The sequence below is a fragment of the Macaca thibetana genome, chromosome 12 (assembly GCF_024542745.1).
Source record: "Macaca thibetana thibetana isolate TM-01 chromosome 12, ASM2454274v1, whole genome shotgun sequence".
Classification (NCBI taxonomy): domain Eukaryota; kingdom Metazoa; phylum Chordata; class Mammalia; order Primates; family Cercopithecidae; genus Macaca; species Macaca thibetana.
This window is the reverse complement of record NC_065589.1, coordinates 62,018,746-62,036,298: the sequence shown is the minus strand read 5'-3', so window position 1 is coordinate 62,036,298 and position 17,553 is coordinate 62,018,746. Positions and strand designations below refer to the sequence as shown.

General features: G+C 34.9%; 1 protein-coding gene and 1 pseudogene across 1 annotated transcript in view; one reads left to right on the top strand and one right to left on the bottom strand.

The window, feature by feature from the left end:
• Positions 1-17,553, top strand: part of UBE2E3 (ubiquitin conjugating enzyme E2 E3) — a 1,128,997-nt gene that overhangs the window by 988,717 nt on the left and 122,727 nt on the right. The window lies entirely within an intron of this gene.
• Positions 15,314-17,265, bottom strand: LOC126932320 (60S ribosomal protein L27a-like; annotated as a pseudogene).

Here is a 17,553-nt window from a genome sequence, read left to right as displayed (position 1 = left end):
ACCTCCATGGATGCTCACTTCATTGACCCTGGATGATCATAATTATTCTAGATAATTCTAAGTGTATTCTGGACTGAGGCATGCCATATTTCACTAAGGAACGTGACATTAGTTCTGTGTCTGAAATTTGACACTATTGTTGAGCCCTGTAAAGGAGGAGTAGACCCAAACTTTTATGTTATTCTATTAGTGAGGTTATGTTAAGGCCAGTTACTGAGCCACCCGAACCTCCTAAATGTTAATTAATGAAGCAATATCCTTTACTCAGGCAGTTTAAAAATAACATAGGTAATTTTCAACTAGCTGTGTTTACAAAGAAATCAATGTTTTATTCTTTGGACATCACCAATTATCTCAAATGATCTTTTTACTTTTTTAGTGGTATTAATAAGAGCAAGAAAAACATGCTCCAAATTTCAGACATTAATTTGCGATGAACTGCTTCTGAAAGAGGTAATTCTATATGGAGTGAACTAAGATAAATAGCAGCAGGGAACTTTTCATATTGCTCAGGCTGAAAGAATGACAAATGTGTTCTATAAAGAGGATTTGACACAAATCTAAAATTTTAAAAATATTACACTTTATATTAATTACTACAGTTATGAAAGAGTCCGAATTACATATTAATACTTATAGTTTCCATTAAACTTTATTTAACAACAGTTAATGATGCTCTTGAGCAATGCTGTATATTATAGTTAACATATAATTGAGCTTTAGGGCAGAATACTGGAAACAGAATGGAAGCTGAAGTCAGAGGGCTTTGGTACACATCCCTGCTACCAGACTTACTGGTTATTTGACCTTGGATGAATTCTTTATTAGTTTCTCACATGTAAATTTGAAATAATAATATTCTTATAAATGAATGAAATCATATGAGGAAGCACTTCAAGCATTTTGTCATTGTCATAAGTATTCCCATCTTAAAAAAATAATTTTTAATTGTTAACTGCTCGTTTATAGGTCTATGAAACTTTTTAAAAAATTGTAGCCTACATAAATAGAGCATGTTGTCTATGATCAAAACAACAATATGGTGATAATCAGTAGTTAACTGAAGGAAGATTGTTTCCAAATAGCAAATTACTTGGCCATATTTGCTTTCATTGATGAAACTTATTAACTATAACTCATTGGAAGTGGCCAGCTCCCTTGGCATCTCCAGCCATGTGGCATGAAAATATTGTATATCATTTACAGTATTCCATTTATAAGTCTATCAGATATATTTCTTTTCTATATCCAGCCTTTCTATTAAACAGTACTTTAGCTGTGGTGGTGCCAATATTTTAAGTTTCAGATTTAGAAGCAGAAGATTCCTAATAGTGTACATATGGCTGTAAATATTCCACAGCCTGAAGCAATGCAGAGGACCACAAGGATATCTGGAAGAATTTCAAAATGTCTGTAGCATGCAATAGTAGTTAGAGAGTACATACATGATGTTAAATAGTATGAGAATGAATGACATGTAAATAGTTTTTAAACATCATAAATATATTATACGGCATTTCTAAATAATAAATTTAAAATAACTCTAGGTGAGTAACTTATTAGAATAATTGAATAATAATAATTTAAGAACTAGCTAAGACAAGTGCTGAAAATCACAAGTAATAATTTCGTTGGGACAATTTCAGTATTACCTATAATATTATAACATTATGATTAACAAAAATATTTTTAACATAATGTATGGAGGTTGCCTTCTTTCACATATTTAGATATGTAACTTTATGTTTCTCTTTCAAACATATTAATTTTATCTCTAATAAAATTATCGTTAAAATTAACAAGGTTTAAAATACAAACATAAACCTGGTGATTCCTCAGTGTTCATAATTTTCTATATTGCAGCTTAGCTTTTCTCAAATTGATATATCTGCCTAAAAGTATACCTATAGGTTGTATACCTATGCAACCTATACGGTTGTCCTTACATGTGCAAGTAACAGGCAATGTGATTTTACTGGCTTGTTTTGTTTATTGATAGTACCTCTCCCACCCAAACAGAAGTGCAATGTCTTACTATAAATAGCTACATCATAACATACAAAACATTAATCAAGAAAACTGAGATCAAGGAAAAAATGAATATAGAAAAAATAAGATGGAACCTAAAGTAAGGTTAGAATGCATATGGCTCAGTGTGCTTGCCAGAAAATGGCTACAAATTTAGCTCAAAGGAAAAAAACATGATCAGTTTACGATATACAGTGTCCATATGTTCAGTAGGTGTGGTTATTTCTGGTGCTGAGATCTATGAGACATCTCTCCTGGGCATGGTCATAAAGTGGGCCCTCTCTGATGTAGTGAACAGCATCAATAACAATAACATCTCCAGAGGTTATGTCTCCTAGGCCTTTTCTTATAACATCTCTCTAAGCTGACTAATGCTATAGCATCAAAGTTCAGGAAAAGTAATTCTGCAGGAGGCAAACCCATACAGAACAGGGACTCAGGTCCCTAAAGAGCAAAAAATAGACAGACTTGAGCCCTAGCCAAATAGATAATGGCAAGGTGACCCCATCTTAATACACAGACAATTTTAAAATTAACTGGAGGAAAGAGTGACCAATTAAATGTCAAACTATCATTTATTTTTAGATAAATTAGAATAAGGGCAGAGGTTTCCTTAAACCTTTTATGCTGCAGAATTTCTTCATTATTATTATTATATTTTTACTATTTTTTTTGAGACGGAGTCTCTCTCTGTCGCCCAGGCTCGAGTGCAGTGGCGCGATCTTGGCTTACTGCAACTTCTGCCTCCGAGGTTTAAGCAATTCTCTGCCTCAGTCTTCCGAGTAACTGGGATTACAGGCCCATGCCACCACACCCGGCTGTTTTTATTTTTGTATTTTTAGTAGAGACAGGGTTTCACCATTTTGGCCAGGCTTTTCTTGAACTCCTGACCTCATGATCCACCCGCCTTGGTCTCCCAAACTGCTGGGATTACAGGCATGAGTCACTGTGCCCAGCCTCACTATTTTAGTATTTAGTATATAGTGGAGGCTGTGATCATAGATCTTAGAAATAATCAAAAGAAAAAGAAAAACTATTGATGGGGAGTCAAACTTTCAAAAGAAAATGGAAGGTTTGGGTAATGAAAATGAAATAACTCATTTACTATTAGCATATTGGTATTGAGATATTTATGTTAAATTTGGTGCCAAGAATAAGAGAAGAAAAGCCAATGAATACAAATTAAATTTTACACTAGCACTGAAATATATGAATGTCCAAAAATAAATGGAAAGGCCCACATTTCTTTTAACTGGACTTTCGAGATACAAAGCCAAATTATCTAAAAAAGAGAAATGGGTATTTATAAACACATACTAAAATTTCTATATATGGACTACAATGATAATTACTTTGCACCTATTCCCCTCAGCACCCAACTTGTCTTAGCCTATTTCTATTATCAGAACCTGAAAGCTGATTGGAAAGTGGAAGAAAGAAGACCTGGATCAATCTGTATAACCTACTTGCCTAATATTGTGAATAGATTCTAGGAGGTCTTTAGGTATTACCTTGATAACCAGGTATTTCCTTTCAGAAACTTACTGCCAAGAAGATAAAGACTTGAGTACCAGCCAAATAAAGAATTACAAAGAAAAAGAAGGCTACAGGTAAATCTCAAGATTTATTCATGTCAAACCAATTAAATCAGATGCCAATAGTATCCAAGAAAAATCACTGAGGCATATAATGGACTTGGCTTAAAATTTAAGAACGAGGGTAAGAAATGTGTCTTTGCTTCTGGCTGAGACAGAATGGAAGAAAGTTGAAGACTGAGACAGAAAATGGAAGATAAAGAGGGTTCAAGAGGAGGTAAGTAAAGCAGGAAAAAGCAGAGATGAAAGATGACTTCCTATCAGCTTTCCTTGTAGGTGCCAGCTACCACTTGGCCTTTACTCTCTGAAAGTGCTTGTGAGCTTTGAACTGGCTAGTGTGCCCAGACTTTGCAGAACAAGAGGATAAAGGCATATTTGGGGACTGAGAAAAGGAATGAGCATAATATATAAGGGGAACATTTTCAAGATCACTAGAGAGAGAGACACAAAAATACACCTTAATGTACAGAAACAAACAGCTCCACAATTTAAAAATAACTGAACCAGTGAATAAAAACAGATGTGGAGAGGTAGCTCCCAAACAGGCAGAGAGAGAGGAGGAGCTCAAGAAAGAGAAGAGGATAATGAGTTAGAGAAGGCTGTGGTGTTGGAGGAAAAGAAGGGTCAGAAGGAGGAAAACAGCCAAAAATGTACTTACTGGAATTGCCACTGTAGAGCCTATTTAAGATGCCAAGTTTCTGGCAAGACTCCCTTCTTCGCCAGCCTTTAGCTAAGTAGGAATAGAGTAGAAATCCATATGGCAAATTTAAATATTGGAGGATGGGGATGAGTGGGTTCTGTAGTCTTGCTATAATACTATTGATTTTAGGATATGTTTTATTGTAGGGAAGAATCATCTATTTGATGGCTAATACGGAGTGTCAACTTGACTGGATTGAAGCATGCAAAGTATGGATCCTGGGTGTGTCTGTGAGGGTGTTGAAAAGGAGATTAACATTTCAGTCAGTGGGCTGGGGAAGGCAGACCCACCCTTAATCTGGTGGGCACAATCTAATCAGCTGCCAGGAAATATAAAGCAGGCAGAAAAGAAAAAAAACATGAAAAGGCGAGACTGGCCTAGCTTCCCAGCCTACATCTTTCTCCTGTGCTGGATGCTTCCTACCCTCGAACATCAGACTCCAAGTTCTTCAGTTTTGGGACTCCGATTGGCTCTCCTTGTTCCTCAAGCGTGCAGACAGCCTATTGTGGGACCTTGTGATTGTGTAAGTTAATACTTAGTAAACTCCTCTTTTTATATATAAACATGTATATATATAAAATATGTATTATATATATTATTTATATACATAAAGTTATTATATGTAATATTATATATATATATATCCTATTAGTTCTTTCCCTCTAGGGAACCCTGACTAATACAATCTAGGACCCTATCCCGAGGTATTAATGAAATACAAAAACACCTCATCTATAACATCCTCATTTATAAGGCAATCCCATAAGTGGATCCTGAAGATATCTTCTTAATTACGTTCTAGGGTATATGTGAATTGAAATTCCTAGTAAACAGGACTCTTCTCATAAAAGATGTATCTCTATAGATAAATTCCAAAAACATTACTAGATACTTCCTATATGTGGGGATACACAAGGGTGTGAGGTGATTAAGGGAATTTCGCTTTTTCTTGTAGATTATACACCTGCTTGAAGTGACAACTGAAGAGCAACCACACATGAACAAGTGCAAAATAATGAGGCTAGAAATGGGAAGACTGTAAAAGAAAAGTAGTCACTTAGACCTACTTCCGTTCATAGCAAAGACAGAAAACATTCACGGAATAGGGTAATTAGGTGGGGGCAAAGTAAATCATTGACTACAATTAAATTTGAATCATGTCTTGAATTGCTGGTCTGTCGGGAAAGTGACTGACAGTTCCTTCATTAAGGAACTCCATGAGCAAAGGTACAAAGGGAAGAATGTAAAATATGTATATAAGGGACAGTGATCAAGGGGTGGTAGAAAAGATGTTTAAAGGAAAAGAAAAATGAACTTGGACAGTGATGAAATAAGGGAGAGATTTAAAAATAAACTCAGGAGCCAAGAAAGTGATCTGATGAAAACAATATTTAATTTTTTTCCCTGTGGCTTTTTACAGTTATACAGACACCCAGGATTTCTAGAGACAGGTTCCTGCTTAAAAGCGGGGAAGCAACATTCATAAAATGCTTTGGTGGTTTCTATACTATTTGTTTCACACTGAAGAAACAGCAGCGAATATAATGCAGAGATCTTGAAATAAGGTTGTGTGTGTCTGTGTGTGTGTGTTGTTGTTGTTGTTGTTGTTGCTGCATTGTTGTTGTTGTTTGGGGAAGAGTATTACATCCAGTAACTTACCTCTGGAGGAAACAATTACCACTTCCATCATTGTAAATGTGGAATGAAATCTGTTTACTCATTACTTTTAACTGAGACCTTTATTTCATATGCAACAAGACAATTTGGAGAGTAGGGATGTTCTAAATCCATTGCTTTAGATTATCAAAGGAATACTCTAGGGCTATTGTGATACCTTCAACTACTAATTGGTTTTGTTCAGTCATATTTCTAAAATCTATAATTTCAAAATAATTTGGTAAGATAGTTATCTTGAAGTTGGATCAGGGGAAGATACTGTCCTTAAGTTAAATTATGGAATATATCATAAAAGGATGAACTTAATGCTCCATTCAACTTCTTACATATTATCAAAGTAATAATAATTGCATATGTAACATAGTGTGAGAAGCGCTGAATAACAGTCTTTTGAAAATGGCTAGTGGTAGTGATACAGATGCAGAAATCTTTGGAAATGCTATGTAAATATTTGAGGTCAGAATTTGGTTTGAAGTGTTTAGGGAAAGAACAAGATATTCAAATGAGACAAATGGCTCAGGGGGTTAATGGAAACAGATGGATAGCAATTAGAGGAAATGCTAATCATGAAGCACCACTGCAAATAGTTCCCGGCTGGAGAAGAGCAGATGATCTGAGCCTGGGAATGGGAGGACGGAGAAAAAGGAAGAAATTGCTTATTCCAGCTCTTGTTCAACCTTTACATCTAAGAAAAAAAAAAAAAGGTAGAAAGCAACAAAGGAAATACCGTCAGATGGAAGTCATCTGTGATTCACAGTATCTGTATAATTTAGCCTTTCTCCCCTGCTTACCACCTCCCTCCCTCACCTGCTCTTCTTCAATCTATTTGCCTCTTAACCAAAAGTCAGGATTTGTTTTATAGTTTTGTTACTTTCTTCATTTTGTCATAAAGGTCCACAGAGTTTTCTCACAACTGCAGTCTTAGAATAATAGTGATCAAGGGGAGAGAAAAAGAACTGAGGGTGAAAAGGATGAGATGGAAGGGGATTGGCTAATAAAATTTAATTTTTTCATATTCAGGAAGTCTAGAAAAACTGAATGAAGTATGAGGGAGAGGGACTTAATATGGCTTATAAATCTACCAGGTACACGATCAAGATGATTGGCTGGAAATTCTCAGCTTGGGAAATCACTTTTAGCTGGAATAAGGGGAGCAAGCTGGAAAAGATGCAGAATTGTTGCATTATTGTTTGTTTTATTTTGATCGTATTTAAATATATTGTACAATGATATTCAAAAAAACACCATGTTGCAATATTTATTATTTTAATGTTATGTTTCCTTTTGTGAGGCTACCATTACACTAGTCTGAGGCCTTAGTATTTTCACAGGAAATTCTCCGGCATAGTTGTAATCACTCACCTTCAAAAATCTTTAAACATGTATCTTGACCATTAAAGACCTAACTGAAATCATATTAGGTCAAATAAGATGAATAACACAAGAAACAGTGTATAAGAAGAATTAAAATATTTGAGAGAAAAGAAATCTAGTTATTGAATGGTATTTCGTGGAAAGATGTTTGTTCTCAAGGATAGCAACTTACTTTAATTGTACACATTCCTTGTTTTTTTGGCAATGGAAGAAGAACCACTGGGGTTTTCAAAACATGTATCAATCAAGTCATAATGAATATGTATATATCCTGATTTGAAAAAAAGTACATTTTATAAATATGTATATATCCTAAAGTTGACTGTTAAATATTAAAACAAATATAGTTTATTTAATAACAAAAAATAAAGCAGACATTAGAGACTATTTAGACATGATAATCAGTACCAAAAACCTTCACAGATAATTTGGCCAAATGTTTACATTTTCATCAGAGAAAGTGAGAAGTATTCAAAGGAATACACAAAAATAAGATTATTACTAATTGTATTAATTATAATATAATTATTACATTGTATAAATTATTTTATGCACAAAAATAATGCAACCACAATTCTTGTAGAAGCATGATTTTTAAAACGTTTAGAATAAGAGTATAGTTTAACTAAGCATATTATATGGCAGCAAGATTTCTACCTGAAAGTCAGAGGCCTGGATTTTTGCCCTAACCTTGAGCAAATGTCTTCACCATTTTAAGTTTCACTTATATATAAAATAAGAGCTTTGGACTAAGTCACTTTAATTCTCTTCCAATACTCATATTTTATGAATCTACAAAATCTTGTAATATTGAGGGAATGAGTTTTCAATCCAAGATTAGTGTTTAAAATTTAACTGCTTTCCAAGATTTAAAATTTACAAACTATACTCATTTTTAAGGAATATTTACATATTAAAAAAGTCTAGAAGCACATACACTAAAATGTCAACATTTATCTTATTTAACAGATATATATTATTGCTATTTCATGGCAGATACTATACTCTTCACCATGGATACAGTGGAAAACAAGGAAGGCCTGGATCTTACCCTCATGCAGTTTATAGACTAGTGCTTATCTCTGTGAGGCAAAATTGCTGTGTGATTTTGTGTCTTTCTTTAATCTCATTTTCTAGAGTTGCTACATGTAATACTATTGAAGTAAAAGAAAGTTACTACTTTAAAAAATTCAACTGTTTTTAAGAATCATGTAGTCTTACTCTATCTTTACAAATAATGGTGCACAAAGGAATATTCAGAACTTGAATGACTCCAGGATATTTTCTAACTTTTATATTAGATTCTGAGGTACATGTACAGGTTTGTTATATGGGTAAATTGCATGTCACAGGGATTTGGTATACAGATTATTTTGTCACCAAAGGAGTATGCATAGTATTAACAGGTCATTTTCCTATCCTCAACCGTCCTCCCACCCCCCACTCTCAAGTAGGTCCTGGTGTCTATTGTTCCCTTTTTTGTGTTCATGTGTATTCAATGTTTAGCTCCCACTTGTAAGTGAGCACATGCGGTATTGGTTTTCTGTTTGTGTTAGTTAGCTATGTGTTACGGCCTCCAGTTCCATCCAAGTTGCTGCAAAGGATAAAATCTCGTTTTTTTAATGTCTTCATAGTATTCTATATTATATATGTGCCACATTTTCTTCCACCTAGTCTGTTTACCATTGATGGGCATGGAGGTAGAGTCCATGACTTTGCTATTGTGAATAGTGCTGTGATGAACATACATGTGCATGTGTCCTTATGGTGGAATGATTTATATTTCTTTCGGTATATACCCAGTAATGGGATTGCTGACCCCAGGTTTTTTAATGAAAGCAAGACAATTGCTCAAATCTATTCTCACAAGCAATGGGCTTTCTGAACTTCATGCTGTCTGAATTTTATTGCTGACTTCTTATTATATTAGACCCTTGTGGCCAGTTGACCAGAGGACCCAAGGTGGAAACATCAGGCTGCTTACAATTTCAGACCCCATCTAGAAACCTAGGAGACACTTGTAAGCACTGCGGTCATAAAACACACAGAGGGTACTTTTTCTAAAGGCAAACTCTTATGGACAAACATCAGTAGCCCTATGTCCCATAGTAAAAACTCTACAGTACTACATATAATGATAGATTTGATCCAAAACTAGAGCAATCTCTCTGATGACCCCATCATGCTATCAAAATCCTTTCCAAGAGCTCCACAACACTGCCCACTACTTGATCAATTTTGTTCTCATCATTGTTTATTATCCTCTGTTTAGTTTTGTATGATGCACTTTTGTTGCCTTAGAGTTCTCCTTGACCAAGGACCTATTTTGGATAAATTGGAGATTGCTTTTAACATTTACAGTGACGTTTGTCAACCAGATATTACTCTCTTTCTCATCACATTTTTTTCCTCTCCTCTCTGATAAATGTTCTTTTCATAAGTATTAACACTTCCAAATCATCCATAGGCCTACGTTCCACATGAATTTCACCTGATTGGCATTTTAGACATTGTTGTTATTGTTATTATGTTATTACAATTGCTTTTTCCTTACTACTCTGCTAATACATAGCTTGCTACATATTTTCATATGATTCATATTACCATTATTATTATTGCTATGACAGTTAATAATCTGTTACTAATTGATATTAGTAATAACTCTAATATTAGTAATACCTCTAAGATGGTAGATGAGCAATTTTTAAGGGTTGACTAGCTTCTTAAAAATATCTTGCCGGCAGAAAATTAATATACTTCCACTGCAAACTGTCTATAGATATCTATGGAATACAAAAAGTGAAAATAAATGTTTGGATAGAGAATAGTCTTGGAAATAAAGGCAAATATATAAAACCATAGACCCTGAGACTGTTAAGGACCTTAGAGACCAGCCCAATGCAGAAATGTACTGTATAGATTCCCTAATAGCAGACGTACTTATACGCAATATAGTAGTTATGGCCAAAAGAGGTATATATTATAATAATACACATATATAATAATGATATTGAGGATGACCTATGTAATTATATCAGGAAAAAGGTTCTTATTTTGTTAATAATCTAAGGGATAGTGCATCAATTCTATAGGCAGTCGACTATGATATTTAATAACTTCAGAAAATTCAGAATACTAGTAGAAATATCAGTAGCTTATTAATTTATAGAACTAGTTTGCAACCACTCTTCCCTCAATGTCCTATAGTTCTAGTGGTATTTCATTATTTTGCACCTAAGTTACATTCACCATATTGTAGTTTAAGCCTGTGTCATGATATTCTCTAGCCAGTAGAAATAATCTATATTTTTATCTATAGTTTTTAAGGTTTATTGAGTTAAAATGATTCTTCATATATCTTGTCACTAACTTTTTATTTTAAAATTTTTTCAAGTCTTATAAACCCAAGGCTCTTTTGCAGACACAAAGTCAAACTAAATGTTATCTCTGCCCTCAGGGAATTTCAGTGTAGCTAGGAAAATGAAACAAATTATAATAACCCCAAATTGGTTACTAGCTGAGCTTAATCTAAGCTCTTTTTGGTTGTGCAATGTAAACTGCAAAAGCATTTGAATATGAAGATGATCTGGCTACAACAGTCCAGACTCTATTAATCACCAGGATTAATTCAGCCTGGACAACTGAACCTGTTCTCCTTCATTACTCAGTCCTGCCTAGAGCATGTGCCATAAAATATCCTAAGTGCTTTCCTCTCAAAAAACATTGCTGATAGACATTATTATGTACATTTTAAACATAAAAAGGCAAGACTCAGAAAAGTTCTTTCCTCAAGAGCCACAACTAAAATCTTTTTGAGTCCAAGCCCCCAATATTTTCAATAAAATATGGTCATATTCCCCTATTGTATCACAAATAACAGAATAATTGTTCTTGTAGTAAATCCTCCAAACATCTCAAATCTAGCTGCAGGAACAATAGACTCTGATTAGTGCAAAGTACGTGGAAAGTATTGGCTTTTCTACTTTCATAATTAAGAGATTTCTAGAAGAAATGAGAATTTAAAATAATTGAGATCAATTAGCAGTGACTGCCAACAACATTGTGTTGTGAAGGATTCTGAGGACATGTCTGAGAAGAGTAGAAAAAAGTGTCATAATTAATTATTGATGTTTACCATGAGACTTGAAAGGGGAAGTGGTTGAATATATTTTGTTCACTTATTTTTTATCCTTAATCTGCACATTCACACATTTTCCCTACATATAATTTTGTGAATTTATGCTCACTTTATTTTTTACTACTATATATGCTATAATGGATATAGCATGGATATATCCATGCTTTGTTTGCCCTTTGTTATCACATAAAACACTAATTTTTCTATTTTTGTTTATTGTGACTACCTACTTCAAGCAATTCTTTTCCTAATTGTTAAGAGAACAGATCCTCAACCCATTTAATTTATTACCTTTATCAAGAGACTATAGTTTGTAACTTTGAAGAGTTAGATATCATATGGACATAAAGAATTAAAGTTAACATATAGGAATACAGAGTAATTTATAGCCACAAGGAATTGAGTTACGGTTACTATAGTAACCTTAACTATGAATGTTAAGTCTTTCTAAGGTAGAAAACTCAACCATAATAGAGCAGAAATATGGCTTTTTCATGCTTAATAAGCCAGAAATATTATATATCATAATTATGTTCAATAAATTACATCTGTGGAGTAAAGAAACCGCTAAGGTGGTAAATCAGCAATTTTTAAGGGTTGACTAGCTTCTTCAAAATATCCTGTGGGCAGAAAAATAATATACTTCCACTGCAAATTGTCTATTGATATCTATGTAATACAAAAAGTGAAAATAAACATTTGGATATATAATAGTCTTGGAAATAAAGACTAATATCTAATAAAATCATAGACCCTGAGAGTGATAAGGACCTTAGCGACCAGCCCAAAGCAGAAATGTGTTGTATAGATTCCCTAATAGATTGTAGCCAGCCTTGGCTTAATCCTCCAACAATAGAGATCGTATTTTCTCACCAAGCAGTCCTTCTGGTTGTTGTACAGATTGAGGTGTTATTATAAAGTTGTTTCTTTGAGCCAACAATATGCTTTCTTTTTGCTTTTGCCCGCTGATTCCTGCTCTGCTCTCTGGAATGACACAGTGAAAATAATCCCTATAACAACACTTGACAGTCCTTTAGATATTTGAAGACAGCTATTAAGGTTTTCCACTAGTCTGATTCCTAAGTTTAACCTGTCTCTGTTCCTTGAACATTTCCCATAGATCATAATTTTCTGACACTGCCAGCATCTGCCAGTCCCATAACAGATTGTAGATGTCTCTCTTGGATTAAAGGGGAAGTGGGTGCTGAATTGAACAAAGTAACTTTTCCATGTATCTAGTACATTCCAGGAATTGTGCCAACGTGATCTGACTATCTCAGAATGAAGGGATTTACACTTCCCATAATGTTCTTATTAAACATGTGGTCAACTAAATACTCCAGATTGTTTCACATGAACTGCTATCTGATTGCTTTTTCCTCCGATTTTTGTACTTACATATTTGCATTTCCAAGTCTAGACTGCAGACTTTTATTCCTGCCAAATTTCATCTTGTTGTTTTGGCCTGATATTTTTGCCTGGAAGTGTAAAGTTGGGCAATAAAATTTTGAATCTTGAGTCTACCATTGCCAAGCTCTTAGAATCTAATAATTATGTCTTCTGTATCCACTGACGAAAGTGTTGATCAGTAGGAATTGAGGAAAGGAACACTCCAGTCTTCCCTGTTTGCCTGCATTCCAGATTGAAACAGAGATATGAATGATACCCTTATCTTACATATTTATGCTTAGTCTTTATAAAGCCTTTTAATACTACGGTCTTAGGTAAACTCACACCTATAAGATGGACTTACAGCCATTATTATCTTTGTTTTACAGATAGGGATACTTGCAAGGTCATACAGCTACCAAACGGCACAGTTAAGACTGGAAACATAATCCAATTCTTCCCCTTCTGTACTATTGCATCTATCAGCAGGACCCATGCTTACCTTGAGGAAAAAAAGTAGGCTCTATCTTACCAATACAAGCTGCCATGGAAGCATTAGGAAGAAAGGAAAGTTCTCAATATCCTTTAACCTGACATGCACTATGTCCCTGCTAAACAAAGCAAGCCAACATTTAAAAGTAATCTCTGGGCTATGATTCTGCTCACATAACCAGCATATCCATAAGGTTATTATGAGAGGTAATTCTTTTTTTCTAAAAATATTATACACCAATCTTAACATTCCATTCCCACCAATCTAATAACTGGTAAAATATGATAAAATATTTTTGAATGTTTTATCCTAAAAAGACATGTAAAAACATACATTCTTTTTTTAAATATGAATCCTTTACATAATAATTTGTTCTATCATTTCATGATAGATAGGTTCATATTTTTCTGGAAGAAGGACATTATTAGGTGCCAAGTTTTCAGAAACCTTTACAAGACTCTATGATGGTTTGGAATGTTGCTAAACAGGAGACAGTAGCTAATTGATGCAAGTTTCTTTGCCATCCTGACAGGAATTTTCATCTGCATATAGAGACTCAAATTCATTTTTAGTTATTTTCTGATTACCTCCTTACATATACTGGTCTATGATTGCTTCTCTAACTTGATGTGTCTTATTATTTGGAAATCTTGCCCTTTTGTAGCAAATATGGAATCAAAACAGGTTTTGGATTTTGTTACTTCTAGAGACCTGAGATCATTTATCTCCAATATCGTTCTTTTTACTCTTCTTCCTGCTCTGAACATAGTTTAAAAAGTCACTTAGGCTGCATTTAGTAACTTTTTTCAAACTCTCAAATGTATTCTTGGTTTTAATCTTTCTGACATTATTTCTAGTTGTTTGTGTTTCTCTTTTGAATTAGAGCTTATTGTTGAGCTGCTTCTTTCTTTTTTTGCATCTTTTAAAGTGAAAGATTAATCAGAAAACTCTTTATACAGCAATACTGATTTATTTTTAATAATGCTTCCTCATTTTCTTTTTTCTTTATTTCTTTTTTAATTTCATCTTTTACAGATCTCCAACCCTCAAACTTTATTCAAAAAAAGAAATCTCTTACCCATTACATACCATATTCCATATTTAGAGTCTTTCAGTTAGAGGTGTATCTGTGCTTTTACTGAAATTTTAGAATTTTGCTTCTTTCCTAATTTATTACATTTTTATACCCTTTGAGTTACTGGCAAGAACAAATTAGAGAGAATACCTTCATACTACAGAGAAAATGTAGTGATAAATGAGTTTGAACAGATGTTTTCCTCTTTGGTTTAAGCAAAAAAACTGGGGAAATACTCTTCCCAATCCATACACGTTTTGTATGGATAAAGCCTTGGCAACACCAAATGGGATGGAAAAGGTCTTTGTAAAAATAAAATGTTATTCAGTGAAGTTTGATTACTATTATTTCTGGCATGCCAATATCTTAGAATTATTATTTCATGTGGTGGAAAATTTGAAGATGTGCATAAAAATTATTAAATTCCAAATACATGCAGACTTGATATCTTTAGGAGCTCATATTTTCTGTGCATTTAGGCCTAGCATATTGGTCTTATCAAAAGCTGAATCCTAACATGAAGAAATAAGCCCCTATCATTATAGGTTAGTTACCTCAGACGCTTACCAGTTACTATGATGTTAACCAGAGACTAGGTTGCCAACATAAAGGCTGCTTCTACAAGAGTCACTCTGCCCAGTGGTAGACAATAAGGAACTAGAACCTTGACAAGGAGAAATTCATTTTATTATGGTGAGATCCTTTGTGTACTCAGTATGGTAATTCCAGACAAGCTTGTTAGAAGATTCTGATCTTCCTATTTATTTCGTCATGCAGTACCTTCACTAGAAAATATTAATAAAAGCAACATATTATGGTCTCATAAGACCTGTTCCTATTTCCCTCATTCCAGAATCAATAACACGCATGACTGTGTGTTCCTAACTCATCCTGGAATGACAGCAACAACCACATGAACCAACCTTTTTCCACTTTAGAATTTATGAAGCCCCTTACATGTGCTATCTAATTCAATCCTCAGAATAGTGTTACCAGGCAGGTGACATGGTTTGGTTGTGTCCCCACCCAAATCTCATCTTGAATTGTAATCCTCATAATCCCCACATGTCAAAGGACGGAGATGGTGGGAGGTGGTTAGGTCATGGGGGTTGTTTCCCCCATGCTGTTCTTGTGATAGTGAGTGAGTTCTCACTAGATCTGATGGTTTCATAAGGGGCTCTTTCCCTTTCACTTTCTACATGAGCTCTCTCATCTGCTGCCATGCAAGACATTCTTGCTTCCCCTTCCATCATAATTGTAAGTTTCCTGAGGCCTCCCCAGCCTTGCAGAACTGTGAGTCAATTAAACCTCCTTTATTTATAAATTACCAGTCTCGGGTAGTATCTTTATAGCAGTGTAAAAACAACTAATACAGTAGGTATAACTATTTCAATTGTACAGATGAGAAAATTCTTTGAAGGTCAATTACTTGCTTCAAGTGAAAGACTAGGTAGTGACATCAGTGAACTAGAACATCAGTGAAGGCAGATCTCCTTCAATTTTAAATACATCATGTATTCTTTTTGTTATGTTACAACTATGAGAAAATCTGTGACTTCTTTAAAAATTCCATCAGAGGATTCAAAGAAGAGATAGAGGCAGAGGTTAATGGTAGCTTAGGTCTAGAATAAGTGGGATTAAATAAGGGTAAACCTAAATAACAAGGTCCTCAACTGGAAAAAAATTAAAGAATTATTGCACAGAAGGATCCCATGATAAGAACTCTCCAATGAGAAGAAATGTCAGTGGCTCCAGCTCTAGAAATCACCTTTACTCTCAACTGGGATGAACCCTAAGATGAAATTAAGAGGCTAATTAGGATCTTTGGCTGCTGAGACATACTTCATTGGGCATTATGAGTAAATGGAGAAAGACATCAGATGATGAGAAAAGCAAAGAAAAAAAATTCAGTAGTTTACAGTCGTTATATTAGACAAGAAAGACAAGCTTTCCAATATCATATCTTTATTTCTTGTAGTGAACTACATTTCTGTTCGCCAAATATTCTTGTTTCCCTTCCTGCAATGTTCGTCACTGCAGAACCCTTCCTGTGGGAAGATTATACATTCCCTTCCTATTGCACTTGAAAGTGATTGTGAAACTTGGTTTGACCAATGAAATAAGAACAGAAGTGAGTGTGTGTGTTCTGAGTGCGAGCTTTAAGAGACAGCTCATGCTTTGCCATGTGTCTTTTCTCTTCTTCAAGAACAGCAACATCCTGAGCAGCAAGAGCTCCAATCTATCTATTAAGGCTTGGCAGATTAGTCTTATCAGAAAGTTGAATCTTTTCTTTTTTCAATTGTTAGCATTTAATGGACATCCCTCCATGTGGCTTCAAGCCCCCAAGACCCCAACCCCACACCCCCACCCCACCCCTGACACCCTTAATCATCTCCTTGGCTCTTCTGCTGAAGAATTTGGCCTTCATGATGACAGCTGCTTTGGGAGTTTTCCCTTTTCCAGAACTTTTTAGTTGTCAGATCATACCACGTCAACAATGGGAGCAGCTCAAGTCTTGTTTTTAGCAACCTTCACCCATGTCTGCTCCCTGATGAAAGTCCACAATTTGTCAAGGTTGACAGCAGGGCAGAAGCTCTGGTTTCTCTTTAAGTGGTAATGCCTCATGCAAACTTTCCCAAAGTAACGTGGGTGATATTTGTCAAAGTTGCATCCTGTGTGATGCATGCCACCAGCCTTACCACGGCCTCCTGGTTCCCTCTAGTGCCTTACTATGCAGCTGTGGCTGTGGATTACGTAGCCCAAAAGCTTTTGGGTCTTCCTCAGTCTGGATGGCATGTCAGCAGCCCAGACAAAAGCAAGAAAGCTGAATCTTAATGACAGAGTGTGCCTAAGTCAATCCTGGGACCACTCTCCATTACACTTCCTACAATTATATCCTAGGTGATCTCATTCAGTCCCATGACTTTAAATACTAACCACAAATGAGCAACTTGTGAACCTCATAAAGGTTACCTTCAGCATCAGCCTCTCCTCCGAACTCCAGGCTCATGTATTCAACATCTCCTCTTACATATCAAATAAAGACCTCAAACCTAACATGAGAAAACCTACCATGTGAATTTC